Source organism: Cydia pomonella, chromosome 5 (genome assembly GCF_033807575.1).
Source record: "Cydia pomonella isolate Wapato2018A chromosome 5, ilCydPomo1, whole genome shotgun sequence".
NCBI lineage: Eukaryota > Metazoa > Arthropoda > Insecta > Lepidoptera > Tortricidae > Cydia > Cydia pomonella.
The window spans coordinates 22,701,997-22,724,617 of NC_084707.1; the positions used below are offsets into that span (position 1 = coordinate 22,701,997).

General features: G+C 37.7%; 1 protein-coding gene and 1 long non-coding RNA gene across 3 annotated transcripts in view; both read right to left on the reverse strand.

The window, feature by feature from the left end:
- LOC133518109 (leucine-rich repeat neuronal protein 1-like) overlaps positions 1-22,621 on the reverse strand; it is a 361,984-nt gene that overhangs the window by 302,052 nt on the left and 37,311 nt on the right. The gene's annotated exons all lie outside the window — the stretch shown is intronic.
- On the reverse strand, positions 8,696-11,871 carry LOC133518108 (uncharacterized). The gene is made up of 2 exons (XR_009799437.1): positions 10,057-11,871; positions 8,696-9,099 (listed from the first exon to the last, which is right to left on the reverse strand). It is a non-coding gene; the product is annotated as an uncharacterized LOC133518108 (long non-coding RNA).

Genomic DNA, 22,621 nt, shown 5'->3' on the forward strand with positions numbered 1-22,621 from the left:
TTGCTTTACAGGCCTAGGTGTGTGGCTGTATGAAATTTCTTCACATTATCATCTTCACTCATCGCCCCGGATACGTAGTATTTCCTACCCTAATTTGGAATAAGTAATGTCAACATTTCATTGCAAGTTTGAGAAAACCGAGTGCTCTAGATTCGAGCAAGATGACATTTCTCTGCTCTAGCGCTAAATTTGGTTGCGGTCTTCAGTACGTCGGAATTACTTTCCAGACGGGTTGCTCTGAATTTAAGCAACATCAAATATCATTCCGCTATTGCGATACCCAACTAGTTATTTATTTATTTATTTTATTTGAAAATTTGATTCATGCAACAAGGCCAACTTTCTTCAGCTCTGTTCCTATGTATATAGTCCACATCCGTATTGAATCGCACCAAAATCATGGTATGCTTCAAAATTTGCCTTGGCACCGACTTCAAACATATTACTTGGTAACGTATATACTTAAAAAAGGAATAAGTATTTATTTATATTCTCTTTGAAGTCGGTCTACTTTTCTTTGTAAAAAGTTTTTATTTTTCCATTTTTAGTTTTAAGGCATTGTTAAGAGCTGAAGAAAAATTTCAAAATAAAATTTGACTGCGAATAGACTAGTTATGTAAGAGAATTAAAACAAATTCACGTTATTTTTCCACTCAATCGTAGGCGTGAAAAGTGAGTAGAATAATAAATAAAAATCGTAACTGTCATCAACATTTATGTTGTTCAATTTCCATTTGTATTGTGGTAAGAAAGTTGCAACTTGAAACTACTATTGTAACGACATTGTAAACAAAAGACAGTTGTCATTAAAATAACACAATAATTCTCCGACTATCAAAAACTCTAAGTCAACTCATTAAGAGCTATATTTGAATGGTTTCATGTTCCATATGTGTGTCAACGAATCGCCTTTCAATTGTTTACTCACAAACATTAGATTCCATTTGCTTACAGAGCGCAAGTTTCTCGTCTATTTTTTTTTATTGGAGTGAAAGAAATAGAAGTATACACTTGCCTCCCCCTCGTCCTCCGTCGTTCCCTCATTACTGAGGATCATGACTCTTCGACGAAGTTTCGAAATGTCTTCTCCCCATCGGCTACTGTCCTCTGCTTCGTGGAGAGCACCACCACGGGAGAGAGCACCTGACCGCGTAGCCAACGTTACTGTCGTTAACGCTCCGTAGCGTAGCGTAGTCATCTCTCTCTATCACTCTTCCATATTAGTGCGACAGTGACAGTTGCGTTTTTTTCGCCACGGAGCGTGAACGATAGGCACGTTGGCTACGCTGGGTTGGTCTGTCCAACGGGGCTCCGGCCCGGAGGCCTTTTTCCTTCCACTTTCCCGGTGGCCATAAGTCGCTCTATATTGTCAGAAGTTCTGCGAGCAATTTGGTCAAAATACTGAAGAATACGGTGCAAACACGTAGCAGTTGAGCTTTAGATTTCTGAGGCGTGAACTTTAGATTACTGTAATTGTTATTGATAAGGATAGTGAGCGCGCATGAACTGTAGGTAGCAGCACAAGAGCCAAATATATTGATGCGAATGTAAAGTCAAGCTTAAAGGTGCGACCAGACCGCAGCTTAAAAAACGGTCACGATACGGAATCGCAGTGACGCGTCATATGCGTGCCGTTTTTGACGCATGCTCCCCACACCGCTGCTTAAAAAACGGTGACGGTACGGAATCGCAGTGACGTGCTTCACGCGAATCTTTTTTGTTTACAAAACAGTTGCGTCTTTTACGTCACCGGTGTGGTGTCTGCTATAAGATCTCCGTGTAATACTTTTTGCGATTTTTACGCAGATCAATTTACGGTGCGTCAGCGTATTTTAAGCAGCGGTGTGGGGAGCATGCGTCAAAAACGGTACGCATACGACGCGTCACTGCGATTCCGTATCGTGACCGTTTTTTAAGCTGCGGTCTGGTCGCAGCTTAAATTTCTATCCTACGCCATAAGATGGCAGAACCTACAAAGCGCAAGGTAGCATACGTGAACTGTAAGGGGCAGCACCTACGTTTAACGTGAAATGTCAACGTCAAGTTTATGTTTACAATTTAGGCCACAAAATGGTAGTTCCTTAAACGCGCACGGTATTATTTATACTGCTTGTACCGGGATTCGTATGAAGTATTTAATCGGGAGTTGTGTTGATTCATAGATCTGTGTAACTTGAGCTCGCCAAGCAATGAAAACAAGCGAAGGTGCCCAACGCTTGTTATGGGGAAATAATCGATGTGTCTTCGCGCCTACGATACGTATGAGATATGAAATGTGACAAATAGTGTTGTTTTGTATAATATGTGACACCACGTGTACCGTTAAACGCGGTCACATGTATTACTACCTACTTGTTGAAACAATGTTGTTTGTTTGGTTGCATTTTTGGTATGTCATTTGTCATTTGGTTTTTAATAATAATCTGAAATATGTCATATGCAACAGATAAAGTAGCCAAGGTGTCCAGTACCCAGACCTGAGATCGAACTAGCGCCCTCTGCATTCGCGGTAGATGCCTCAACCACTCGACCACCTGTGTCAGGGCTCCTCTACACGATGGCCCAACGTAGGCCAGTCTAAGGGACGCAGCTATGCGGTGGAATGAGATAGCAACATCACTTACTCCCTCTAACGCATAAATGCGTCCCTTGGACTGGCCTGCGCTAGGCCATCATGTAGAGGAGCCATCACGGGGGTATAGCGATCAAATTTTCTCGAGAATAATTGTAGGTATGTAAGTAACTGACTGTCAGTTTCAGTTTTGAGAATCAAAACCAAAAGTCACTTAACAAAATGTTGTTTTGTTCATTTTATATACTTTGCTCGATAATAAACCGGTGCATGTCGTTCTTCTACTGGAAGCGTTTTCAGACTTAAAAAAATGTGATATTGATTTGACACTAATCTCACAAATTACTGATACCTACTCATTTCATAATTATATGTGTTGTTCCCAAGCAAAATGTCCCACTTTGTCGCTTGCCATAACGATGCTTTGACAGGATATAGGCTCTTTATGGTAAGCGACATAGTGGGAGAATTGACTAGACTTCGACACATATATTAAAATTCTGACGCGCCTTCTACTTCCATAAGCTATGTACAATAATTGCCGCGTCATCAAACATGACATCACTAAAATTCCTCACCCTCAATCTTCCATTTTTAATTTCCCTCTACGCACTAATGCACAACTATACAATGTGCAAATAGCGCAATGGCGCCGCACCGTCGCGCTGTCAGACCTAGTTTCACGACTGGGGACAGGGGTATTGGGCTTAATTGTTTGATGAAACTGAAGATGGGAAATCAATGCTGCTGTAAATTGCTGAGGGATATTAATTGACCGAGCATTAGAGAAGGTCTCCTTTTCAGTTGGCAAAAATACTTATGTATGCTGAATGCTCTCAGATTCTAGTGAAATTTTGTGAACTTCGATAGGTTAATTTTTTTCATACTACGTAAGTAGCAAACAAGCATACGGCCCGCCTGATGGTAAGCAGTCTCCGTAGCCTATGGACGCTTGCAGCTCCAGAGGAGTTACATACGCGTTGCCGACCCTAACACTCCGCACCCTCGTTGAGCTCTGGCAACCTTACTCATCGGCAGGAACACAACACTATGAGTAGGGTGTAGTGTTATTTGGCTACGGTTTTCTGTAAGGTCGTGTTTGTGGTCTAGATCTGGAATGACATCCGCTGTGCTGTGCCCTGCCACACAAAGCGAGATGACATTCACAGTGCCCATACCTCTCTTTTGGACGCAGTTTAAGGACATACCCGGGTCCAAAACCGGGTCTCCTTTTCAGTTTGGACCAAAATACTTTATATGTATGTTCGTATATTCTCACATCTAGTGACATTTTGTGATCGATAGTTAGATTTTTTTCTGTAGTTTCGTATTTTGGAAAATGTTCAAAATGGCGGAAACTGGCATAAAGGAGCGCCAATTATGGCGTTTAAGATTATTGTAAGTTCGCTGTATTAATGACTCAATGAAGTAAGTATTTGTTTTTATATTTTATAAGCTTATCGCGAAATCCACAGCTCCTAGATTCATTAGTGTAAATAGGTGCATGTTTTCGTGAGAATATTTGTTGATGAAATGGAAGTATTGTATCAATTCGCTCTGCATTTTCTATCGCATGAATGACGGGGAGTTTTCAGAGGAATTGTGGATTTCCTACCGTTTCTTTTCATTGCTGTACCCGACAACATTTCCAACTTTACCACTTAGAAAGCTGATAGCCCTCAACTGTGCGTTCCTCCAGGAAAAAAAAATACGTTAGCAATCTCTAATGATACTACCATCAAATTTTATATTTTCAAGGCCGATTGTGGTAAGTATTAAGTATTCAACTCAAAAATATAGGTACATATAGCTCTAAAGGCGCTTGTCCAATAGCTGAATATCCCTAGTAAAGTGAAAACATGTCGCATATCTCAGAAGCCGCATTCGAAATTTAAAAATCTGTTTTTGATTTGATATGAATTGACCACAGACCATTGAACTAGACATAGAAAATGCTGATTACGGGTGCTTTACACTAAATACTAAGTCTGTGGCTCTTTTCGATGTGTGATGCTACAATTAAAATGACCCATTGCAATTTTTATTGTAGCTATTCAATGCAGTTATTTGTTTTACACGGGGGTAACGTTGCTTTTACACTCCTCCCAATATTATTATACTTCCTATCCAAATCCAAGACAACAAACTCGTATAATTGTAATCAAACTGCACAGGTAAGTTCGTTTGATAATTAAATATTCGAGCCAGCCAAAGATATCAAAATTTCAAAAAGAGTAATCTTTAGCGAAGGTTTCAAGGCCCTAGTTATATACTTACTCGTAAACTTTGCTGTCCAGCGACGCGAGCCTTTCACTATACCAACGCGAGGAAAATACTAACGGTAAAACATTACAAATCAAATCCAAAAGAACGCTATAAAATTATTCAAAATCACCACTCACAAAATCAGCCAACACGAGGAAACAACTCAAAATTCGCATCTAATCACTTTGCTACTCTTATGGATACAATGCTTTCTCATCAGGTATTGAAGAATAAAGACACCCTTTACAAGATGTTGTGGTGAAACAGAAGTTTCTCATTCAGAACCTGTGACTATCTAATAATTACTTTGTTTTAACTTAATCTTGCTCATCCGTAGGTATATGCGCGCGAGATACACGAGTAATACAAATCAAAATTAAGATTTTAAAATCCGAATAGCACTGCAGTCCTTGCCCCTTGTCAACCCAGTCTCCATTGTTCACCGATCGGGTTTCACCGCAGATTCGTCGGGTCGGGTTACCGCCGAGTCGGGTTTGCGGGTCGGGTGCGCTTAAACGTACGAAAGCGGAAAAATGGTATTGCGATGGCATTGGAAGAAGGTTTTTGCGACGTAATTTAAGATTTAGGTAAGACTTTTTAAGATATTGTACCTAAAAGTGTCAGCTATAATGATGAATGTATTGTTTCTTTTCCTTGGTCAATAAAACATATAAGCATGTTAATTTTTTCAACGATAAATCGTTGAAGATCGCAAGAGGGCCCCTGAATTCTATTAAAAAAATGAATTTATATAACACCAGAACAGCTAAAAAGCCCTATTAATACCCTCATCTTTTTAACAAGAGATTAAACTTCTGAAGGCCAAGGCCTCAAAAAGTTTATGCAAATCCATTTATGGCTACCCGCTTGGAGATTTAAAAGTATGGATTGTAATAACTTTGACATACAAGATGGCTCAAAAATAAATAAAGAAGATTTTTTAGGAATATTTTTCTTACTTACATGTCTTTTACAAAATGTCATTAAAAATTAAAAACACAATCATTTAACTAAAGCAAAAATATTGTCCTTTAGCTTTGATACTCAAACGAAAACGTTTTTAAAACATTTGAACAATATGCGGCATTCAAAAAAAAAATACATACTGGACTAGTCGATAGTAGGAGGGAATGAATTAGAATTATTATTGGTATCAGAAGGACAATATTCACCCATATCCGAGCCCATTCACCAAGCTCCAATCGAATACTCGCTAAAAGCATAAATTACGCCTTTTAGGATCCTCGCAATCAAGAGATGTACGGAATTAATAATTGATGAGGGCAACTCTTTCAGATAACTCGGCGGTTATTCGGTAAACGTCGTTAGGCGTTGTGCGTGAGGCGACTACGGATGGGAATATCCCCCCAATATCCTACCATGAGTTTGACAGTCATATTTGCCGTTTTTTTAGATAAGAAATTTTATAACCTCAAAAGTAGTCCTAACTTTTTCCTCCAAAATCAAAGTTAAGTAACTATGATTTTTTTTTAATTTATTTCAAAAAATACTTATGACTATATATGTACATACAAAAGCTTCGCCAAACTGAAGACAGTTTGTAGGCGAATAGTGCGCTCTCAATTATTATTATAATTAATACTCTGTGCCTTATATTAGGTACCTACAGAGTACAGAACAAACTTCATATAGTATACTTAGGTTAAGTTTAAACAAAATTTGCGTGAATACATAAATTGTTCAACCAGATCGGTTTTAATAATTAATACCTAATAGTGTCGTTTCCATATTAGTGTACCGCTTTATTAGATATCATAGGAATCCTAGCATTTCGGATGAAAAATTTAATTACCGCTCTTTTTAAGGTTAGAAAAATTCTAATCTTTAAAAAAAATGGAGAATAGCGACTGTACTCACACTCACAATAAATTTGACGCATATCGGTAGACAGATTTTTGGTATATTTTGAGAGTCATACTCTAGGTCATATTGAGCAACAGGACTCAACCGAAAAAAATAGGTTGTTTCATACATTTTGGCTTATCACATGTCGATGTTTTCTAAGGGAAATCCATACATTTATCGTGATGTTGATAGAAAAAGGGGATCAGTATGACTTATACGTATATTCACCTCGCAAAATTTGGCTAAAGGTTAAACTACCCGTATTGGTGGGAGCGAGTGAAGAGAGTGAGTAGAAATTGTCTCGCTAGCGTCTAAATGTAAACTCGGGGTAAGGGCACAATATCGAATGTGCGATATTTGGGATCGCGCGCTAGGGCGTAAAGGGCACTGTTTTTCGGTTCAGTTACGGCGTTTTGGTCTTTAATACTTTATTTTTATTACGGCCTTATTGGACTACTGTTGATGCTGAAGTTACTTTGTTACTGTCCTGATACAGTGGTATTGGTGGAAGATGAATAAGGTAAGGAACTGCTACGAAGAAAATGAATTTTGAATTGCTACGGCATAAGGCATGTAGTGCAAAGGCGTACATAACGTCTTTTCCAAATCTCTTTTCCAAAGCCATACCACGAAAGTGCTACCGTTGTCCCGTACTAACGCGATTTATGAAAATTAGCTTGTGTGAAAAATGCTCAATAAACTAGGTAGTTTACTGAGCAGTTTATGATTAGGTAATCATCGCCTTGAAACGTTATCTTATCTTATGATTTTCGGGGGCCCTTGCGTATAGACCCATAGAGATATTTTGTGTAATTACCCCCTTAGGAAAGATCCGTCAACTACGAGAGAGCTTTTTCGACCATCTCCATAATTACGCCGGATGATGGAGCTCATAGGTAGCATATTGAATTCTTTTGATTTCAGATAGCCTGCTCCAAAGTCCTTCATTCTTTGTCTGGCTTTCTCTGGCCTTGAGACATTAAAAAATGTGCAATATACGAAATAAATTGCATTTGTATGGAACAGATCATGGAATGCCCCATTAGTAGATACTTGCCTGCTTTTCGTACATTTCCCTTGAAAGTCATTGACGCCTTTTGTCTCCACTCAGTCAAAACGAGATCTCACTTCTTTAATCTTATTTTATTACTTTTTCGGAATTCTACTTATCTACGTCGGTTCGTTCTCACTACCGAAGCCTATTTCGTAATTCCCGATGGATATTGATAATACCAATATTATATTATCCCGATAAATACCCAGTAAATGCCTCGACAACGGCCGTTTAAGTAAAGACGCGATAAAAAGTATCGCTTTGTCGATAATGCGTTAAATTTATCGCGTAGTAAAGATAAAATTAACTGCGTTGTAAGAGGATAGGCAATGCTGGTTGAGTTTCTCTAATTAGTTTTTAAGGTTAAACCGGAATGTGTAGATTTTTTCTTTATTTCGTTAATGATAAAAGGTAGCGATCACCGCCAGTGGTTACTTTTAAACTCTGCTTAAATTTTTATTTCTTTGTCTTACCCTTATCCCAGTTTATCTGGGGTCGGTTCTTCCCGTACATTTGCGCCAAATAATTCTATTTTGGGTTGTCTGGGAGTTAATGTTCTGCTTCTGGATCTCTTTTTGCACGTTAGACCACCATGTAGAAGGTGGCCTGCCTTTTCCCTTCAGCTGTTCTGGGAGATTGAGGACCCGTTTTATGGGATGTTTCTTCACGCCGCATTATGTACCCATACTGACATTACCAACGTAATCGTCCTTCACCTTGCCATCTATAGGAGCTATTTTAAACGACCCTCACACATACTCATTGCGGACTTTGTCGAGACGTGTTACTCCGCCTTCTATTGGTGCTATGTATATCTGCGTAAAATTATCTCCAAACATTACAATTGTCATTGGATTGGGCATATCCTCAGGAACAGGACACCCACCTATCCAAGGGTAAGTAATAGAACGTATACAAACCTATAATATATCACTCTGAATGTATAAATTCAATTTGTATAATTTTGATCGGAATAACATTCAATTGCAATAACATGCAATATGTATAACAACGAATTCTATAATTGTAAATTGTATAATAAACACTACATATATCATTGTTTACGATAACATTAGAAAGGTATAACGTTGAAATAATATAACATACAAAACAAATATCATACATTAAAAATAAGCGCCTACTATTTGTGTTTGTGTTGTGTGTGTATTTGTTTTTTTTTTTAATTATTATGAAATGAGCAATGTATTTGAAACATATATACTATGCGAATTTATATTTCAACGTAGTTTGCTCCGTATTTATCGATTACAGATTGCAGCTTTTTTCTGTGGTAATTCTGGTGCTAATTTCTTTATCTAGAGGGTCACAGTTCTAACCTAACCTAACCCACTTTTCCGTTAACAGTTTCTTTTTCCGAAGCCTCAGAGTTCTAACCTAACCTGCTACCTATTCTGGAAACAATTTATTTATCTAGGGGGTCACAGTTCTAACCTTTTTTTTTTTTTTTTTTTTTTTTTTTTTTTTTTTTTTTTTTTTTTTTTTTTTTTTTTTTTTTTTTTTTCTAGGGGGAAAATGCATTCCGCATACCACCCGGGTGCGGGGGGCGACCCGAGTGGTTATGTGGGACTCCCGTCCAGGCTAATGAGGCCGACGGTATACCCACTAAAAACCCCCCATATGTCACCTCGCCGCCTTATTGGTGGGGTTACGGGAACGCTTGCGCACTCATCCGCGACCCCACCGGCGGCAGCCGCCCGCGAGCGGCTCCCTCGCAAATGCCCGAAGGCCCTTCACGCTAGGCGCGCCAGATGGTTCGACGCGCCTTCCTCCTCGGCCTCCGTCCTGCAGTGTAGCGGACCCCCCCGAGCCCGCCACAAGGAGGCCACGGGCGCCAGAAAACTTCCAGCGCCCGGCGGCAGATGAGGTCCATGGTTCTGCCGCAAACCACAAACTCGGCTGCAGAGGACAGGGAGAACGGCACACCGTAATACCGACACTCCTCTTCCTCTGCAGCCCCACCAACGCCGCTACTGCGGAACGGCCCCGCCAAGGTCGCAGGGGATAGGGAGAGTGGCGCATCGTGATACCATCACGCCTCTTCCCCTGCGAACCTCGTGGGAACCTCGGCCGTCGAGGATAGGGAGAACGGCTCACCGCAATACCGACACTCCTCTTCCTCGACGGTCCACCTCCAGCGCGTCACAAGCGGGCTCACCAAGCCCACTTGGAGCGTCCTCCTCGGGCCAGCCCGCACCTCAAACAGGCCGGCCCTGGTTGCCTCTTCGCTTCACCGTGGGTGACCAAGCCACGGCTACTAAGCCCCTCCACCACGACAAACCTAACCCACTTTTAGCAGTTTTTTTTCTAGTAGTGTGTTCTATGAGGTTTGAAATTCTAGGTCATCCTACTAATTTTACTACTTAATTATATAAGATGATATTTATATTTTAATATGTATATATTATGACAGTTATATGAAATGAGCTTAACTTATATGTATATTATACCAAACAGCCATATGTATGTCGTATGTTATATTATTTTTATGTTATACTAATTGAAAGTATACGTTTACTTTATTATACATAAGATTAGTATACATTTTTAACGTTTGTAAACTGAAATTATTCCAAAAGTGCGTATATATTATAGGACGCACCCCCTATCCAAAGTGGCCCTGACCTGGAAGATGCCCGGAAAACGGAAACATGGTCACCCTAAATCTACTTGGCGCTGTTCCGTGGAACAGGAGTTGGGTGCATTGGGGTGGGAGGAGGTTACCCAAGCTGCCCAGGACCGGAGTCATTGGGAAAAAATGGTTCGAGACCAACAGTAATAGTAGCGAATGAAACCTCAATCAGCATCAATATGCTGACTGCCCGTATGACGATGATAATCATCTCTACTACCAACTGCTAGCCGTAACAATACTATAACGTTACATACTTTTTAAGGTAACATATTCAACATGTATATTAATCCTCATAATTTCGCCATGTCCGACTGTCTGTCCGGCAGTTCGCAAAATACCTCTGCATTGACATATATCTAAAGAAGGCCTTACCGGCAATAAGATTAAGAATGGGGCCAGTACAGCTGTGTCATGCACACGAACTCGAACCAATCGTGTAATCTAACGCCACAACGCGATTGGTTGATGAGTTCGCATTGGTCACAACTAGTTGCGTTAGACTGCACAATTGGCTTGAATTGGTAAGTGACACCACTGAACTAGCACCATTCTTAATGTCTGTAAGGCCTGTCCTTAGATATATGCCAATGCCTCATATAACATTGGTACTTATCAAAAAGTACTCTGAAGACGGTAAAAATAGGGTACTTCCCCTACATGTCACTTGGGTATGAATTTTTTATTTCTCCCTATGGTTGGATAGAACGGATAGGTATTCAGTTTGATGCATTCGCGTTTAATTTGAACAGAGTAGATGTTTTAAGCTTTACTCTATATCGACATGCTCTTAGCTGGTTAAAAATAAATCTTTAGCACAATAGAATTTATGGCTTGATAATTTGTGTCGCCAATCGCTCCTCGTAGCATGATTACGGTTAAATATTAAAGCCTTACCGGTTATAAACGCCATGCTAGACTATAAATACTTCTTATAACAAGCGCCACCTAGTTATGTCGATATAAATAATAACGTAAATAGCAACATGATTAATATTCCAGGTAGCTGCGCGTGGGCTGATTTATTCATTCAATCGATTATTTATTATTCAGCCGACGTAGATGAATAAGATATTTATGCATAGTTAGATTAATCAAATTATTGTGGAATGGTGTCTTTGGGTTATTTGTAGGTATAAAATGTCAAACAACTTTAGTAATATGGAGACATTAATTAGTCTCTTAGATTAGAGTTTCGGTTTGGCAAATTTATATAAAATAAAACCGGCCAAGAGCATGTCGGGCCATGCTCAGAGTAGGGTTCCGTAGTTACTCTTCCGTCACAATAAGCTAAACTGGAGCTTAAAGTATGGTTGATTGTTAACCAAGGGATGAACTGTGGGTGTGCGTCTTTTTACTACGAAGGGGAAACTTTTTGCGATAACTCAACAGCTAAACTGATCATATCCGCTATAGTTTTCATTTAATGTCTTTCTTAAGCTCTACTTCCAAGATTTTTTTCATATTTTTTGGACCTATGGTTCAAAAGTTAGAGGGGGGGGGGACACATTTTTTTTTCTTTCGGAGCAATTATCTCGGAATATATTCACTTTATCAAGAAATGTTTGTTGAAGACCCCTATTACACATCCATCCCGATATTATACATCCATTATTATACATCCCGATGTTTCGAACCCTTTACAGTCGTGTATTTTTTTTATTTTCATTCATTATTACAAGCTTTCTTTTTTAAAAGCTTTAAATCGAGAGTGAATATACATCTTTTAGGTAAGCATGTTCCATCCTAGACTGCATCGGCACTTACCATCAGGTGAGATTGTGGTCAAATGCTTACCTTTTCCTAATAAAAAAAAAATATTATGATACCATCGAGCTGATCTGATGATGGAGACAGGAGGTGGCCGTGTGAACTCTGCGATAAAATAACACAACCGAATTGTGTTCGGGGTTTTTAGAATTGTCTCGATGAGTATTTAATTATTTGCCAGTTGAAAGCAAGTACAGTCAGCGATAAAAGCTTGTTTTTGACAAAAACTTATACATCATACACTTAGATAATCACAAGGTCATTTTTTTGTTCACAATGACAATGTCAGTCAAAGACGTTATGTATCGATAGTTCGTGTCATCCACGATGACGCGCAAATTTATCAAATCTAACCTTTAATAACATGACATTACGAGTCAAGGCAGGCGTCTTCGTGAATGACACAATCTATACCTACTGTCTATCAAGTGGCGATATCGTTTAATTAAAGAGGTCGATAAGTAGTCATTGTTTACAAATATTATATTTAAAATCACCTTTGATGTCATCGGTATTAAAAGTTCAAGTTATGTAATTATGTACCAATACAATCAACGAAGTGGCACCCTCTAAGAGGATAATGGACAAACGTACCTATTCCCAATTTTCCTCCCTGAATATTAACATGGAAAATATTTTTATACAAAAGCTATGCCTCTTCGTTAGACTTTATTCGTTTTTTTTGTAATTAATAAACCGTTTTGACGACCGGTTTGGCCTAGTGGGTAGTGACCCTGCCTACAAAGCTGATGGTCCCGGGTTCAAATCCTGGTAAGGGCATTTATTCGTGTGATGAGCATGGATATTTGTTCTCGAGTCATGGGTGTTTTCTATGTATTTAAGTATTTATAAATATTTATATATTATATATATCGTTGTCCTAGTACCCTCAACACAAGCCTTATTGAGCTTACTGTGGGACTTAAGTCAATTTGTGTATATTCCGAACCGGTCGTCAAAATCAAAATAAGAACAAATATCAAACGCAGAGGCATAGTTATGGTTAATACAGTATGTTCATTAAGTTACCTGCAATAATTTACGGGGTGAATATAGGTCATATATGGGACCAACCCCGAAATCGCGAAATAAAATTGTCTGTTTCATACATTTTGGCTGTCTGACTTGACATTTTGTATGGGAGAGATAGGGTTGCCATCTATTTACTACAGAAAAAAAGAATTTTTGCCAAAATATTGAAAAAAAAAAAGTATTTACTGGGAAAATGGAAAAAATTGGATACCAATTGGAGGCAAAAGTCCAAGTCGCATACGATACGATATCGGTGACATTCGTAAATCCCTTTCTTTAGTGAAGAACATATAGTATTTTTGTAGTTGTTCTTGTATGTTAAAATTATTCTACGGATTAAACTTACGTGTTTTTAGTCACATAACATGTCACATACATACACACACATATACACGCGCAACATACCTGTAACATGTCGCGCGAGTGACTAAAAACACGTGAGTAGAATCCGTAGAATTAGTTTAATGTTTTTGTATAGGTAATCAATAGTACAATTTTCTAAAATATAGCACGATATATAACATATTATAGTGTATTAGAGTTGGCTGCGGTTCGCAAGCGGGAGAAATATGAGGTCCTTGCGAACTATTTATTTGTCCCGCTTGCTGTAGAAACCGCCGGGTGCTGGTGTGCCGAGGCCAAGGCCTTTTTCGAGGAAGTGGGGAGACGCATGCGAGAGAGAGGGTTGGATCCTCGCTCAGGGACCTTCCTGATGCAAAGATTATCCATAGCCGTTCAACGTGGCAACGCGGCGAGTGTCATGGGTACTTTTGCGTCGGGGGGGTCGTGGGTGAATTTTTAGTGTAGGGCGTTATTTAGGTTAGTAGTAAAGACCTAATGTCAGGTACTCTTTAGTAGTTAAATTTCTAGTTTTAGTTTAGTCTCAATTGTTAGCTTAAAAATTAATGGTTAAATTAATTATTTATATTTTAATTTAATTTTTCTTTAATTGTGTAATTAGTAATTGTTATAATATCGTCCTGTAATCTAGTATTAAGTTTCTTATTTTTTTTTGTGTAATTTGGATAATTAAAATGTAATATGTATACAAAATAAAATATATGGTACAGCTGGCAACCCTAGGTACTGCTCTTTCTATGCACTCAATTGGTACGCACCTTCTTAATCAAGCAGGCCTATAAAGTATAAGTATCCATTGTTCTCCAGCGCGCAATCATCATAAACATCTACACTAGGACATTCCTATCCATAACAACTGCAAGTTAACCAGTATAATTTTAGTCTTTGGTCACGAAGATTTGTTACGAACACAGAAAACAGCCTGGTTGGTCTGTGGTTACGAACCATGAGGTCATGTTTATATCAGCTTTTAAAAATAGGACGGAACTAGTTTTAAGAGTGTATAAATTGTAACACTTATAATTATTTAAGTATAGTAAGTAGTTAGGTAAGGTCAAGGCGGAAACAGTGGCTCAGCTCGAATAGTGGCTCAGTCACCCGAATATTGCCTCTCTCGCGTTGAAATTAGTTAAGTTGAGTGAGTCACTGTACCCTCCTTAACCTTATGCCTTTTCGGTTTTGGGTGTTGCATCTAATGATTGGTAGTTTGCACTGTTTGTAGCTTAAAATAATTGAACAGGCCGTTCCAAATAATGTATATGTGAAAGGCAGAAGAGTTAATAGTAGAGGTAGAAATAAGTAAGTAGTCTTCATTTCATAGCATCACATATTAGACAAGTTGTCAAAAAAGAACTCGTAAAAAAACATTGTACAAATAAGTAGCGGAGGCCTTAGACAAAGTAAATTAACGATGTATGGTGTCTGATAGATGCTGTGATACATTTTGTCAAGCAGATTACTTAACGCGACAGTGACTGCTTCATCAGATTCAACTATTAATTGTAAACGCTTCACGTCACATGACGACCCCGACAATACGGCCTTAAGACGCAAGGATTCTCAACACCACATTAATTTAATTTAGGTTCCGTTTAAGGAATAATCCATTTTACTCGTAATCATCCATTAAAACATTCGCCAGCCAGCCAGTATATCTCAATGCCCTAACAACCAGTTCCGTTGCGTTTTGCGCGGACATGCCAAGTCGTTATGGCGACTTATTGCCGCCGTTCCTTCTCATTTTTACTTTTACGAGAATGCACTGCTGTGTGTTCCTGTAATACCAGTATAAAGAGAACTAAACGTCCGTAGAAATCCCTTAATATGAGAGCGCTTCTATACTGGTTAACTAGTCGGTTCTCGCGGTAGAAATGCCTTGTTTCTAGGCACATAGTACACTTTATAAACGTGTTATCATAGAAATATGACGGCATTATTCATTTTGAGACCTGAATGTGCATTGTCCTAAAATATAGGTATCGTACCGTGAGGAGAGGCGATGCAAAAAGCACTAGGTACAAATACGAATAATCGTGACACTGTCAGCCGAGTTTTAACTTTTGAATTTATTAGTCTACATTTTGTAGGAGTATATACGTTTTCTTTAAATGTGGGACATATTTAAAGCGAAATACATATTATTAAAAAAATAGTCTTGTTATTGTACATTCGCTTTCTAACAAGTCGCTTTGTAAGAGGGTATATTTCATTTATGTTGCCGGTAAGCGGGTGACATGGGCATTACATATTCTATTTGTAAAAATAAAAAGTTTTTATTCCTAACCGACATCCAGTCAATGGAAACTTATGTATTCATGGCCTCCTTAGCACCTTCTAAGTATAAAAATGTAATTGTAAACGGAGTTTTAATTATTTTTACAGCAGTCTGTACCCCTAGTGTAATTTTAGTCGATAGCGAAACGTGACGTACGCGTTTGCGTTAAGTCTCATTTTGTATGGGTTTTTGAACAGCGCGCCAAGCGGGACGTTTTGGAAAGTCAAAAATCTCATACAAAATGACACTTAACGCAAACGCGTACGTACGTCACGTTTCGCTGTCGAAAATATTTACACTAGGGGTACTGAATACCGTTAACACACAAACACTTTACACAGATAATTAGTATATTTTTGTCTATTTTATCTAAAAATATTTACAAATTTATAGTTTTTAGATTTTTCCTCGTATTTTTATTGAAAGACGATATTTCTTGCCAAATTCCATAGTTCTATGTCAACGGAAAGTATTCTATCAATTTTTGATTCCCTTGACAATGTCGAATTTTACGTTTTTTGTGGAAAACGACCGTATCTTTTTAACGTTAACTTAGAAGTTTGTTTTTTTCACAGCTGCATGAGGCTATAGAACTTATTATATGGCTTTAATTTCAACTATATCGATAGCTTCACGTGTTCCCGAGATAAAGGGTCTCGACAGATAGACAGACAGACGGACGGACGGCCAGACGGACGGACGAACAACAATATGAACCTATAAGGTTTCCGTTTTTTCCTTTTGAGTTACGGAACCCTAAAAATTGGCGGTTAAATAATAGATTTAAAAACAATTTTCATTACAAAGGTTTCAATCTTCGGTGGAATAAGTAACTACTAAATAGTACTTATTTAGTAGTAAGTACTAGTAGTAAACGACGCTCAATTACTAGCGTCAGTGTTTCAAAGGCAATTTCTTTTTAAAGGAAATTTATTTCTTTATACCTACTTGTGTTTATTATTTTCGTTTTGTCTCTACATAACAACGAAACAACATCAATAAAAAATGAATTTTATTTTTCAGAGTTGTATTGAACAACAAATACTTGGAATATTGCTAGTTTTATTTGTTTTGTATTTCTAGATAAATATCAATTTGCTCACATGAGCGTAAAAAGATGGAACTGAATGATAAATACGGGAATATCATTTTTATTGGCATGTCTGGTTTCAGTTCGACTGTAAGTCTACAACTACTAGTAATATAAAATAAATGAGTTAAATGCCTCCTAAATCTAAACTGTGGAATGAACTGTCACCCGCTGTAATATCTTCAAGATCATCTGTTTCCTCTTGTGAGTCAATGGATTTATCCGGGGATTCGGCAATTGGCTACTTGACTGGTTTTTGTAAATTATGTCAAACTATCTTGATTTCCTGAGGATCAAATGTCTATATAGGACTCATGGCATTTAAGCAACACAAAGGTCAGAAATGAGAGTTAAAGTCTGACGCTCGCACTCGACGATTGAAACGCCTCTAACAAAATGATAAGGTGATGTGACGTCACATCATATAAGTCTGTCCTAAATGTATGGAAGATCAAGGAAATTGCCATTTTGACCCTGAACTATTGCGTTTATGTGTATAGTTGTTATACAATTTATTTTTAAATAAAATGTAAGGAATCGAATGGTACCATTTTCTTTTCTATTTTTGAAAGTCAAAAAAAAATTATTTTGAAATTTCGGTGCCTTGTATTTTTTTATAATCTCAATATAATTTTTTAAATTCTTTTTTTTTATAATGGATGGCTCATTTTCTATCCATTTAACTAAATTTTGTTATAATATTCAACATGTGTCAAGTACCCAATTGGCGTTTTTATGGAATTTATCGTCTAATCATGTAAGGTTTGTGAAGGCGTAGGCGTCACAGTTTTTCGTATAGTTGTTGATTGATTTAAGTCCGGTTGAGTTTTATTTGGGCAAGACTTGCATCGAAATTTTTCTCTTTGGCTGTCATCGAGTAAAAACGTTTCGGATCATTTTATATGATAGTATTGAGCAAGTTAAAAATTATACTTGTTATCTCTTTATGCAGTAGGGCTAATATGGTCGGCTTTTTATCATTTGTCACCATGCCTGTCACGTTCTAACAAGTATGTAAGCGCGAAAGTGACGGGCATAGTAATAAGCGATAAAAATGGAACCATGATGCCACTGCAGTTGACGACCGGTTTGGCCTAGTGGGTAGTGACCCTGCCTACGAAGCTGATGGTCCCGGGTTCAAATCCTGGTAAGGGCATTTATTCGTGTGATGAGCATGGATATTTGTTCCCGAGTCATGGGTGTTTTCTATGTATTTAAGTATTTATAAATATTTATATATTATATATATCGTTGTCTAAGTACCCTCAACACAAGCCTTATTGAGCTTACTGTGGGACTTAGTCAATTTGTGTAATAATGTCCTATAATATTTATTTATTTATTTATTATTTATTTAAGACGTTTCAAAATGTTTTGTCCCTTTTGTTATTTTACCTTTGTAGTTATTTTTGTAAATAAACGTTCAATCAAATTGACATCCACCGAACGATGAAATAATTCCTTTGATGTGTGTTTCAACCACAAAAAGCCGTGACCCGGCACAGTAAGTGCAATAACGACTTTGCTCCCTTGCGACAAAAATAGTACGTTACCCCACAGCTTTCTCACAATGTGGTTGGAATAAAAAACCATTCGGCGGCACTTTCAAAGCGTTATCGATGAGATAAAGAAAGGCATACAATGTAACACAGGATATTATAAGTCCTGGAAGTAAAATGACGTATGATAAGTAAATAGTATTTGAGGTTAAAGCGGTTTAAAGTTGGAGTGGTATAAAGTTTGCTTTCTTAAATTTAGGAATCTAGAATATGTTAACGGGGTTAATCAAGGGACATTTAAGAGGAAATTTTTAGTATTTTTGATATTCCACCGACACCTATAAATTTTACTTTCTACCGATTTAGGTACGCTTTAAAAGTTGAATGTCCAATTCGTCCTTTATGTTTTCTATGTATTTAATGAAAGTTACTGCAATTGGTTTCAATATTATTAACCAATTAAAACTGTTTTTTTTTTCCAGTCATGGGATGTATGGCGCCATTCATTTTCAGACTAACAAATATCAATGAAACATTAAACTTAAGCAGCTCTTTGGCTCTTGTTTATGGCAAAATGTTGCCAGCAATTTAAAACCGATGGTAAATACTTGTTTTACAGGATTTGTCTATACCATCCCAATACTGGTGCCTGTTAAATTATAGGGGTGTTTACTATAGGTAGTGCTTTGCATAATTTATTAAAATACAATATTATCTAACGGTGAAGCATACCTTTCAGTCGCTTATAAGATCATGCCAAACTCGTCTTACCTGTAACAAAAACAAAAAAACAATATTATTAAGTACATTGAGACATATTTGTATTATGCATGACGACCGGTCTGGCCTAATGGGTAGTGACCCTGCCTATGAAGCTGATGGTCCCGGGTAATCAAATCCTGGTAAGGGCATTTATTCGTGTGATGAGCATGGATATTTGTTCCTGAGTCATGGGTGTTTTCTATGTATTTAAGTATTTATAAATATTTACATATTATATATATCGTTGTCTAAGTACCCTCAACACAAGCCTTATTGAGCTTACTGTGGGACTTAGTCAATTTGTGTAATAATGTCCTATAATATTTATTTATTTAATATTTATTTATTATTAAAATATAACGTCACAAAACCCTAAGGTTCGTGCCCCGTTAAAATATTCTGTTCTTAGCATATTTTTTAATGTCAAATATCAGCCTTTTTCATGTTCATATGTATATTTTATATTCCGTGCAGTTCCAGGAACCGTATTTTGATTGTAATAACAGGTTAGGAATTGTATATATATTTGTTGTAGATATGATCTGTCAGCGTCAAAATCAAAAGTGACGTTTCTAGTTGAAAAAAGACGTAACTTTCTTTTGTTTCTCTAAAAGTTCAAACTCATTTGTTTCTTGTAAAATATAAATAAATAAATATTGACTGAGACGATCGCCTGTCTGTCACTCTCTTTGCCGTCAGTTTTTTTACTAAGAGCTAAATTGAGGTTAGCAATTATTATGCCAATGTCAACTTGGACAAATAGGTACGTTATTTTCTTGATCAATAATATATTTACATAAGCTGACCGCCCCGTATCGCGGTACGACTATAGGTAAAAGACCGATAACCTGTCGATAAGCCGTGATAACGGCTCGCAAACAAGGCGTTGCGAAACGTTCACGTGTTATCTGTATTCTACTTACCTCATGTGAGTCATATTTATGGAAATTATTAAGACTAAATCGCCCAGCATGATATATTAAGTAGACATCCGATGCGGAGGGAAACACAGAATAATGAAATATCTATAAACCTAAAAGTTTGTTTACGATACTGACCAACTGTAGCCTACCCTTTATTTGCATTATATTATACATTCTGTGAATTCAGTTGTGCGTGCATGTGTTTTGTTTCATTGATTTCTATTATTAATGAAAATACCAAAAAAAAGTTCTAGTGTGAATGTTAGAAATATACCTGCTTATATCTTTGAAGATTTCATAAAACATAAACATCGAGATAACTTTTCAAACCACTAATTCCAAGGCTATTTTGCACACAAGCTCATTTACATAAGCTTACCGTAGGTGGTAATAAATACCATAGCCGAGAAAGTCATCAATTAGACAATTAAATATTCAACGACAAAGCCTTTTAACAACACTGCATTGGCAATACAGGCATTACAGGCCTGCAGGTAATCCAACGCTTACCGCGCTAGGTCTGCAAGGCGACGATAAAACGCCGATAATGCAAGCATTGTGTGCATGTGGGACAAGCTTGGCAGGAATATACATTCTCGGCGCTTTATTGTGTTTTGCATGATCTTTGTTTTACTTTTATGTTAAATGTGTCAAGTTTGTAAGAAATCTTAGCGGCTATATTTTTCAACTTTGTGAGAGTTTTCTAGTGTAGGTAGGTTACTTTTTGAAATGAATCATTAAATTGCGTGTGGCGGAGACCGCCGCCGCCGGTATTAATCATTAAGCTGAGGGTATATGAAAATACTGTGCAATTATGTAGGTTACCTCAAGTAAAAAACTTTGAAATTACATTTTAAAAACTTTTTTGCGATTTCGGGGTTGGTCCCATAGTAAAAACTGCTTAGTATGACCTATATATTCAGTCCGTAAATTATTGCAGGTGACTGAATAAACAACCTGCATTAGGCTGTGGTTAAATTTCAGTAAAATACCTGAAAAGACTGATACATGTAGTTACATGTTTGATAATAGATAGGTACATAACTGTGTTTCAGTAAAAAATCCTAAGTTCTTTAGTATGCATCTATTTATCGACCCTACCTACTGTCAATTCTTAAAAATATGATTGAAGATATAAAACGCAGGCCATTCTAAAAACTTCACCTAAATACTTACTTACTTACTTACTCCGTTGGCTCAGCGACCCAAAATGAGACTTGGCCTCCGACACAAGACAGCGCCACTTTTCTCGGTCCTGTGCGACCTCTCGCCAATTGTCGACTCGAAGCTCGCGCAGATCCGCCTCCACCATGTCGCTCCAGCGATACCTAGGGCGTCCGATAGGACGTCTTTCTGTTAGGCGACCCAGGTACGCTCTTTTCACGTTCCGAACCACGGTTTCACCTAAATAACCTCTCTGATCTTATAATATAATACAGGAAACTAACAGCCATATTATAATCGCTACATCCAAAGCGCCGCCACTCAGTATTGAAATGTATGCATTTATGGGTGCATTACAATCAATTGACTTGCAAGCGGCCATTTGCAAAGGTAATGCGCCATTTGATTCAAGGTCTTTTTGACAACGCTTCGAGTGCAGGCAGGTGGCTTTTGTCACGAGGTGGGTTTCCATTAGACGCCTTGAACATTGACATCGAGTCTACATTTTAAGAGGCAACAGGACAGGAGTGGTCATTTCTCCATACAAACGTACGAGACTGTTTCCTTCGTGGTTTTTGAAGCTACAGCAATGTTTTTTTCAACACAAATTTTGACTATTAATATCTGTGTCGGACTGTTTTACTTTTTTTGATTTTTTTGTTTCTTAACGGCTACACTGCACTTCAAATATTCGCAAAAACGCCCTAAATTACTAGGCCTCAAAGAGAAGCATGGTAGTCAAAACTCAGATCAATTTGCCGAAATAGCAAAACAGTCGGACATAGATAATTTAATTACCATTTAGATCTCAATATTTCGTTACATTTGGTTAAGTTTCGGAAGAAGAAACAGTCGAGTACGAAACATCGTTTTTCGATATTTTTACGTAGGATTTTTTGCCTAATCTGGCGTTGTCCTTATCGCACTAGTTTTATTCACCTAAAATATTAGAATCTTAGCTCCCGTATGCTCTTAAGTTTACTGTTTAACCCCCTTATTCATAAAACTATATGGGCCTGATTTTGTTAAATTATGTTTTATCCCTTACTTACAAATACATAAGTCAAAATGACAGATAAAGACAAACGATTCATAGCTTATTCAGGCCAGTAACGCGTTTATGAATAACTCCATAGCTCACATACTTTAAACCCCCGATGCAAAAAGAGGGGTGTTATACGTTAGACGCGTATGTCTATCTGCGTGTCTGTGGCATCATAACTCTCAAACGGATGGACTGATTTTGATTTGGGTTTTTCACGTGAAAGAGAGTTTCTTTGCGGTTGTTCTTAGGTATGTTTGAACAAAATCGATCCAGCAGTTCGAAGAGCATCAACAC